The sequence below is a fragment of the Cebus imitator genome, unplaced genomic scaffold (assembly GCF_001604975.1).
Source record: "Cebus imitator isolate Cc_AM_T3 unplaced genomic scaffold, Cebus_imitator-1.0 Scaffold0, whole genome shotgun sequence".
NCBI lineage: Eukaryota > Metazoa > Chordata > Mammalia > Primates > Cebidae > Cebus > Cebus imitator.
Window position 1 is genome coordinate 15,607,406 of NW_016107315.1, and position 9,190 is coordinate 15,616,595.

The 9,190-nt window shown below is 41.3% G+C and overlaps 1 pseudogene; it reads left to right on the plus strand.

The window, feature by feature from the left end:
- Positions 1-5,406: 5,406 nt before the first annotated feature.
- LOC108306272 lies at positions 5,407-6,476 on the plus strand (annotated as a pseudogene).
- Positions 6,477-9,190: the final 2,714 nt, after the last annotated feature.

A 9,190-nucleotide genomic window follows, 5' to 3' on the forward strand; every position in this document is an offset into this window, starting at 1 on the left:
CTGCATCCTCCACCTCCTGGGTTCCAGCAATTCTCCTGCCTCAACCTCCTGAGTAGCTGGGACTACAGGCACCTGCCACCACGCCTGGCTAATTTTTGTATTTTTAGTAGATACGGGGTTTCCCCATGTTGGCCAGGTGGGTCTCAAACTCCTGACCTCAAGTGATCCGCCTGCCTTGGCCTCCCAAAGTTCTGGGATTACAGGCATAAGCCATTGCACCTGGCCTCATCAGAGTTTTCAGTGCACCTCAACAGAATGTTCTTCTTCACCTCCTTCCTAAGTATCCAAATTCCTCTTATTTTATGAGGTACAACTTAAGAACCAGTTCCTCCACAAATCCCTCTCTAATTGCTCTAGCCTACACTTCTCTTTCCTGATTTTGACTGCCTATATCACATTTGGGGATCTTATTTTTATTTAGTTTAACTCTATTATGTTCCATGTTGCTTCCGAAAAGAGACATAGGGCAAATAAGATGTATAGTGTTTGATTAGCCTCATTCTTCCAGGAGGTTTTGGACCACAGCCTACATCTGATTTACACTCTCCAAGTTCTTATGGGCGAATCAGATACATGCACCAGGCAATATTACCGACCACTTCAAGTCAATCTTCTATAGGATTATAGAAAGATTTCACCAAGAGAAGAAACATATAACGAGCATTACATGTGCAAAATATATAACCAGGAAGTCTTACAAAATCTCTCTCTGACTGGCCATATATATATCTATCTATATCTATCTATACATATGTGTGTGTGTGTGTGTGTGTGTGTGTGTCTATTGATTTTGAGTTTGTGAAGTTAAAAAGTACGAGGTGGGTCCCAGGAGCATCTGTGGAACTCTCTGCAGAGCTGTAGCCTGTCCCCAGCAGGTGCTGTCCTCATTGACCTTTCAACAACCACCTGCTCATTGCCTGAACAACAAGGTTCCTAGAAGACACTGATCATCTTTTTCAATCTCTTTCATAATCCATCCACCAAAGTTAAATGAATTCAGAGAAACACTCTTACCCACCACTGTGACGCTATACTATTTTACATTCTCTGTTTTCCACATAAAAACCCTACATTGCAAAGGAAATTACTAATTGCTTAACCAAAATTTACTTTCTTATAGTCAGAATTTTGACGTTATTCAGGATGGCATGAGTCTGGCTATAAAACTACCTTTCCCAGTCTGTTTGGCAGGTGGAAGTCTATGTGACAGCTGTTGTCATTAAAATAAAAGCCACAGATATGATGCAAGACTTTCCAGAATGCTCTTTTTCTTTTTCTTTTTGAGGCAGAGTCTTGCTCTGTCACCCAGGCTAGAGTGCATGATCATGGCTCACCGTAGCCTGGAATTCCTGGCCTCGAAAGATCCTCCCACCTCCGCCTCCCAAGGAGCTGGAATACAGGCATGTACACTATGCCTGGCTAATTTTTTTTTTTTTTTTATTAGAGATGAAGTCTCACTATTTTGTCCAGGCTGGTCAAGAATGTTCTCTAAAGGGAAATAACTCAGTTGACACCCACCGATGCCCTCATCCTTTCTTCTTTTTTCTGCTTAGAATGTGGCTGTGATGACTGGAGGTAGAGGTGGAACAGGTGCTATGCTTCTGTCATGAGATGGAGACCACATACTCTAAGAATGCTGAACAGAAAAATAAAGGAGTTCTGAGTCCCTGAGGACATAATGGAGCTACCATAATCAACATGGACATTGTCTAGGTGCTTTGTAACATAAAAAGAATAAACCCTCTAGTTGGTTAACTATTGTGTTTGCATGTTATCTACTGCATGCAGTCCAACTCAAATCTCGATTGTCATTTGTTTGCTTTTGACAAACCTGCACTCCCAAAGAATCTTGCAGTGGTTCAAAGGCAGCCTGATAGGGAAACCATCTGCTCATCCTTAAAGAGATCCCAGTGGTTCTCTAGGTCAGACCTATGGCATTCATTTATCAAGCTTGTGAGCTCTGCTTCTCTTCCATCTTACCAACTTTCTGTGGCTGATATGGGACATCACCACTGGTTTAGAAGTTTGTGGCAGACTCTTCCTTACTAGTGGAGACTTTCTTTAATGACAAAGGCATCAGTTGCCACATACTTACTTTCTTAGTTTCCTTTGCGGTGAGAGTGTAGACATGTGACCTAATCTGGTCCAAAGAGACCAAAAGGGAAGGCCACTTGGACACATGGAAACAAATGTCCTTTCTTCTTCACTGGAAATTTTGCCTAGAAATGCTGAGTCATCTGTGGTCAGTGGCATGTAGAGGATGGCAAGACATCGATGGGAAGCACTTGGATGCCTGGCAGACCTCTCTGTCATATCCCCAGCCCCGGATGCCAACTGCCTTTGAACATCTGCCTATAGTTTACACCACTTCCAAGGATATTCTGTTCTTGGTACTTAAAAGAACTCTAAGTGATACAGGGGTTGTCAGAATAGGGCTAGCCACCTGCTTCAGAATTTCTAAGTTTCTTTCCTTAAAGTAAGTTCCTCAACGCCTTAGCCAGCTAGACATCTGGGTACCTGCTTGGCTGGTCATTCAAACATGCCCAGACAGGTCTGAATCTGCAAGGTGCAGACTGTATGCTGGGACTCCTGCTTTGCATGCTTAATGTAACCCCTGTTTAGTATTGTACATTTTAATACAACAACCAGTGTGTGGCATGCTGTTATTTTTTAAAATAGTAAAACAATTTTTATGCTTGATGAAAAATATTTATAAGGAAAGTTAATTGTTAAGAAATCAATAGTTTATAAAAAATCTGCAAACATGAATTAAAATATGTGGATTCAAACATAGCCCTAAACTTGTATCACCTAACTAAAATATTTGAAAATAATTTTCAGGTTTTTAAGGAAAAATTTATAGCATTCAAAGAAGATACCACAGGATACATATTTTATTTGCTACAAGTAAGTATTGTATTACCATAGCCACACTCTAATTATTTCTTCAGATAAGATATTTGCTCCTAGTCAATCTGGTGGTATTAATTTGCTTTCTAAATCATGTAGAGACTGCAGGACAGATAGGCTGAATATTTAATATTTCTGTTCAAAATTTCAAAATACATGTACCTTTTAAGTTGTTCTTCAGCCTCTTTCCTGCCACAGCAGGAGTGCTGCTTAGATGGTCAATTCTAAATTGAAGAATTCCAGCCCTCTCTAACTCACACAAACCACTTTGAAAGGTGAAGATGTCTGGGCCTAGAGGCTCCTGCCTGTAATCCCAGCTACTCAAGAGGCTGAGGCACAAGAATCACTTGAAGCCAGAGGGCAGAGGTTGCAGTGAGCTGAGATCACACCCCCGCAATCCAGCCTGGGTGAAAGAACAAGAAAAGAAAGAAAGAAAGAAAGGAAGAAAGGAAGAAAGAAAGAAAGAAAGAGAGAGAGAGAGAGAAAGAAAGAGAGAGAGAGAGAGAAAGAAGGAAGGAAAGAAAGAAAGAAAGAAAGAGAAAGAAAGAAAGAAAGAAAGAAAGAAAGAAAGAAAGAAAGAAAGAAAGAAAGAAAGAAAGAAAGGGAAAGAAAGAAAGAAAGAAAGAAAGGAGGAAAGAGAAAGAAAGAAAGAAGGAAGAAAGGAAGGAAGGAGAGAAGGAAGGAGAGAAAGAAATAAACCAAACAAATGAAAAAAGAAAAGTGAAGATTTCAGCCAATCAAATGAATGGCATCAGCCTAATAGTAAAGCATTGGAATGATTAATTCTTTTGCTTTTCACAGAGATTTGGGCAAGGTAGAGATACTTTTGTTTTCCCTGAAGAAAATACCAAAAGACCAAGGGGAAATATCTGATTTGAAATAACTAGAGCAAATTAGCCAATATCTTTGTGTATTATAACAACACATCGTTAACAAGAATGTTAAGACTTGGCCAGGCGCGGTGGCTCACATCTGTAATCTCAGTACTTTGGGAGGCCGAGGTGGGTGGATCACAAGGTCAAGAGACAGAGACCATCCTCGCCAACATGGTGAAATCCTGTCTCCACTAAAAATACACACACACACACACACACACAAATAGCTGGGTGTGGTGGCGGGTGCCTGTAGTCCCAGCTACTCGGGAGGCTGAGGCAGGATAATCATTTGAACGTGACAGGCTGAGATTGCAGTGAGTTGAGATAGTGCCATTGCATTCCAGCCTGGGTGACAGAGCGAGACTCTGTCTGGGGAAAAAAAAAAAAAAAGAAAGAAAGAAAGAAAAAGAAAAAAGAATGCCAAGACTCCTGAATGATGAAATGGTATCACACGATGAAAGACTGCTAAATAGAAATGTGGGGATTCTCTTTTAGAAGAGACTAATTTGGTAAGGAAATAGTTAGACTTGGATTCTGGGTCAGTCAGAAAGCAACCCTGGTCCAACTAAGAATGAGATAAATTCTTTGTGTAGCTTTCCCTAGAGAGCTTTGACCCCCATTCAGACTGCATTTTGATTTTTGTTCTATTTGCAAGAACCCTAGGGATGGGGAGAGTCAGTGGCATCCCTAACCTAGCTCCCAACAGGGACACTGCCCATATTAAACAAGTGCAGGAGGGAAGAGAGAAAAAAGAGCTTTTGAGAACATCATGCACCTTCCTTAGCAGTGCTCAGGCCATTGGAGGACACGTCACTGAAGAACAGCACTCACAGAACCAGGGCAGAAAGGAATCTGAAAAGGCAAATCATCCCAATTTTCACAAATGAGACCAGGGTCTTCTCATTATTGGCAGATTCTGGGTGAAATCTCAGATCTCTTGATTCTTTCAGTTCAATATTCTTCCAGGACATCATTTGGTCAAAAGCTATTAAGAAAGTAAAGAGGAAAAAAAAATGTTGCCAACTTTGTGTATCAATGATGGGTATGAATTTGCTCCTAAAAACAAGGGAAAATAGGTCCTTGCTATGGGCCTCTAAATTGAAGAAAAGACTTCAAAAAAATGCAAAGTGTTCCTGAAAATAACAGTCTCATTTGGATGAGAAGGACTTGCTGCAAATATGATGACTGTAAGAAATGTCACTCACTCCTCCCGCCTCCAGTGCTCTGGCCAATGTATAAAGACAAAGAACTGGGCTAAACGGGAGTCAAAGCATGAGCATCGTTAGGGCCTCACTGGGCTTTCCTTGTGTCTGTGCTGCATGGGGTCAGTGGAGGCCATGAAACAGGCTCGGGGTCCTGTCTCACTTCTCCAGTCTCCAAAGGAGAGTGAAGTGGGGATGCCAGCCATGCTCTAGACCACTTTGCCTAGGAGTCAGCGACCTTCGAGGAAGCAGTTGCATACCTCACCAGATGGAACGGGCCAGCCTGGACCCTGTGCAGAGGGCCCTGTACAGAGAGGTGACACTGGAGCATTATGCAGAGGTAGCTTCCCTGACTTTTTCATTCAGCTAACCTGTTCTGGTCTCCTTGCCGGAGAAAGGGGAACTGCCATGGAGCCCCTATGTCTGAGAATCTGTGGACAAACCAGAGCTGTCTGTCCAGGGAAGGACCAATTCCAAAGGAACGTAAGTCCAAAAAAACGGAGTCCCTCAGGCTGACATTGGGAGGGCTGCCAGGGAATATTCCCCAGCCCCTAGATTTTGGGAGCAGCCTAGAACAACCCCAAGGTCACTGGATGGTCAAGACAAAGTCAAAGAGGGGAGATTTCACAGATGGGTCAACCAGGCATTTGGAGGCCTGTGCTGAAGAGAAAGGGAGGAAATGTGAGAAATTAGGAAAAAATGTTAGTGTCAGCACACAATTCTACGAATCAGACAACTCCTACTGGTCAGATAGCTTATGAATGTGGAAAATGTGACAGGTATTTCAGTCGAAGGGCAAACTTCCACTGACAGCAGAGATGTCACAGTAATGAAATTTTTGAATGCAAAGAATGTGGATGACATCAGATACAGCACATTACTTGTTTAGCATCAGATAATGCACACTACAAAGAAACCATTTAAATGTAAAGAATGTGGGAAAGGTTTAAGTTCAGATACAGCCTTGATTCAGCATCAGAGAATCCACACTGGAAAATTGCCCTCAGAATGTAAGGAGGGTGGCAAGGCCTTTGGCAACAGCTCAGCCTTCCTTCAGCACCAGAGGTTCCACACTGGGGAGAAACTCTGTGAATGTAACAAACACTGGAAAACTTCTAGTTGTAGTTCAAGCTTCATTGTCCATCAGCAATGCACACTTGGAAGAAATCCTATGAATATAAACAGTATGGAAATCTATTAAGTTTCAACACAGCCTTGACTCAGCATCAGTGAATCCAGACTGGAGAGAACCCCTTTGCAGGTAAGGATTTTAAGAAGGCATTCAATCAGGAAATAACCCTGATTCAGCCCAAGGGAGTTCGCACTGGGAGAAACCATACAAGTGTAAAAGGTGCGGGAGCCCCTCAGCTGGTGTGGAAACTTCACTCTGCATCAGAAGCCACACACACACACAAGGCACCCATTTAGGCATAGGGCTATCCACAGTCAAGCTCACTACACCCCTCTTTGTTTCTCCCTGTTTTCATGATCTTTAACAGCGTTCCCACTGTCCCTCCTGGACTGTGCTGATTCTTAACCATATGCCTCTGTCCCCACAGCTCTGCATTTCTGGAATGCTCATGTCTCCACCTGTCCAGTCATATATTTAATTCAGATGCTTGGTTTCCATCATGAAACGTTCCTCAAATTCTCTGAGCCCTTGCCTCCCCAACATGGACTCTCTTTACAGTTAAAAAAGAAGTAAAAAACAAACTCCAAAACTTGTAAACATAAGAGGATTCAAAGAATACACCGAATGCCCAGCAAGATGGATTGGGAGGAAACTACATTAAAGAACACCACTGTGATTTACGAAAATACCAAGCTTAAAGAAGAAATCCTAAAAAGTTTCTAGAGAGAGGAAACAAAAGATCAGAAATGAGCATGGCGTTAGATTTCTGAACAGCAACCTTGAAAATTAGATGACAAGGATGTATACTTTCGAAGTTCTAAGGAAAGTGATTTCCACCCAGAATGCTATACCCTCAAGGGTAAGTATAGAATAAAGGCAGTTCAGATGCATTAGATGTGACACTTATGCATCCTTTCTCAGAGCGCAACACTAAGTAAGGTATGAACCAGGAAATAAAAAGACAGATATGTGGACACCCTATTTCAGTCTGTATATCGGAAGTCTCCTAAGTGCAGAAACAGAGGGGGTCTGTTCATGTGGAGCTATATGCACCTTGGAGGACATCCTTAGCAGGGCGAAACTTTCAGAGATCTACCTAGGGCATCGTGTCCACCCACCCCTCTTACTCTGTGCTACTCAACTGACCTCTGTGCCTTTGTAAAATTCGGGGTATACATATCCTTTGAGTTAGATGCAAGGCCCTATTTGTATTATTATGTTTTTTTTTTTTTTGAGACAGGGCGTCACTCTGTCACCCAAGCTGGAGTGCAGTGGTACAATCACAGCTCCCTGCAGCCCTGATCTCCAAGGCTCAAAAGATTCTCTTGTATCAGCTTCTTGCGTAGGGACCACAGGCATATGCCACAATGCCCTGCTAGTTTTTGTATTTTTTGTAGAGATGGGGTTTTCCCATGTTGCCAAGGCTGGTTTCAAACTCCCGGACTCAAGTGATCCACCTGCTTCGGCCTCCCAAAGTGCTGCTCGCATTACAGGCATGAGCCATCGTGTCCAGCCTGTTTTAAGTTTAACTCACTGCTTTTCCAAGTGATCTCAAAGCAGGAAACATTTTTCTTGCAACTTCATCCAGTTATTTTTTATTAGTAGAGAAGAGCCTACCATTATTTTCTGTAACCTGTGGAAATGAGGGAAGATGTAAATGTGCTCTGTTTTAGCATCCACTTTTGCAGGCAGCTTGATTTTGCCCATTGCAGGAAGCAGATGGTAGTGGTTAGTATAATAATACATGGCAAGGATGACTTTGGTTTGAACTCAAGTATGTGACATTGGTTAAGTTATAGCAACTCTGTGTTCTAATTTCCTTGTCTGTAAAATGGGGATGACAATCTACCTCATAGGTTTGTGTTGAGTATTAAATGTATTGATGCATGAGGAAGTACTTTGAACAGAGACTATGTACAATAAACTAAAGTGTTAGCTATTAGGGCTTTAGTGATAGCTAGATTGGAAATGTTGGGACTGGGTGTAGAGGAAGGGGTAGAGAGGAGAGCAGCTTTCTTGATGGTACCAGTTCTGAGTGACACAGAGAGAGAATGAGAGAGAGAATGCGAATGAGAGCATGCCATGCATGGCAAACATGCATTGCCCAAGTTTCAGCAGGGACAGCTGCTGAAAATGGTTGCCAGACTCTCAATAATCTCAAGAAGGTGAGACTGTCCTCCTCCTCCTGTTTATTATCAGCTGTTTTAATTAGTAAAGCAAATTGTCCTTCTCTTGTGCTTGTTGTTGTTTTTCAAAAATTACCTAGTTACTCTCAAGTTGATTTTTTTCAATGAAATTTAGAATTTTTAGAAAAATTCAAATCCTAGAAATAAGACAAGCATGAGCAGCATATCCTTTTAATGTCATAGGGGAGTAAAGGCCACCTTAGGAGTGTAGGGAAATGTACTTAGTTCATTATTTACTAAGGTCCTAGATTAAAGGTCCTAGACTAATTTCTTGCTAAGTGAAGTACTTGCTAAATTGTAGTGAAGTTACCTGCTAAGTTGTAGATTTCTGTCTGGTAGAGATGCAAATAATTTCTGTCATTTGAAACACATCACTTCAAAGATTTATGGCCTATTGGGCAATAACCAGTTTGTTTGTTTTTTTAAATCAAGTTCAGCAATCTTATCCTAACATTTCTTTGTTAGGTTGCTTATAAGAAATAAATTGTTCAAGCGCTCTTGGAATCAGTCTTAACGTCTTACTGGTTTCCTCATTAATTAATGAGTTAAATAAAACCTTTGACATGAGCTTAATATTTGCTGGGTAGTCAAGAGGTTACCATTCTGAAAATTATCTATTAACAGATTACATTTTTCCTAAAAATATCTTACTGGGATTTTGATTGGAATTCATTTCATTGATAGAGTCATTGGGGAGAATGGACATCTTTACAATTCTGACATTGACTATTCAGCACCTAGTCTTTTTTTCCCTTTCCTCAGAGTTCTACAGTTTCCTTCATTTAAATAATATACATTCTCGAGTGACTTATCTTTCTGTTGTTGTTAATGTGAATTGTTTCAGTTTTTATTTTCCACCTGGTTATTTTCTGGAATATAAGAAAG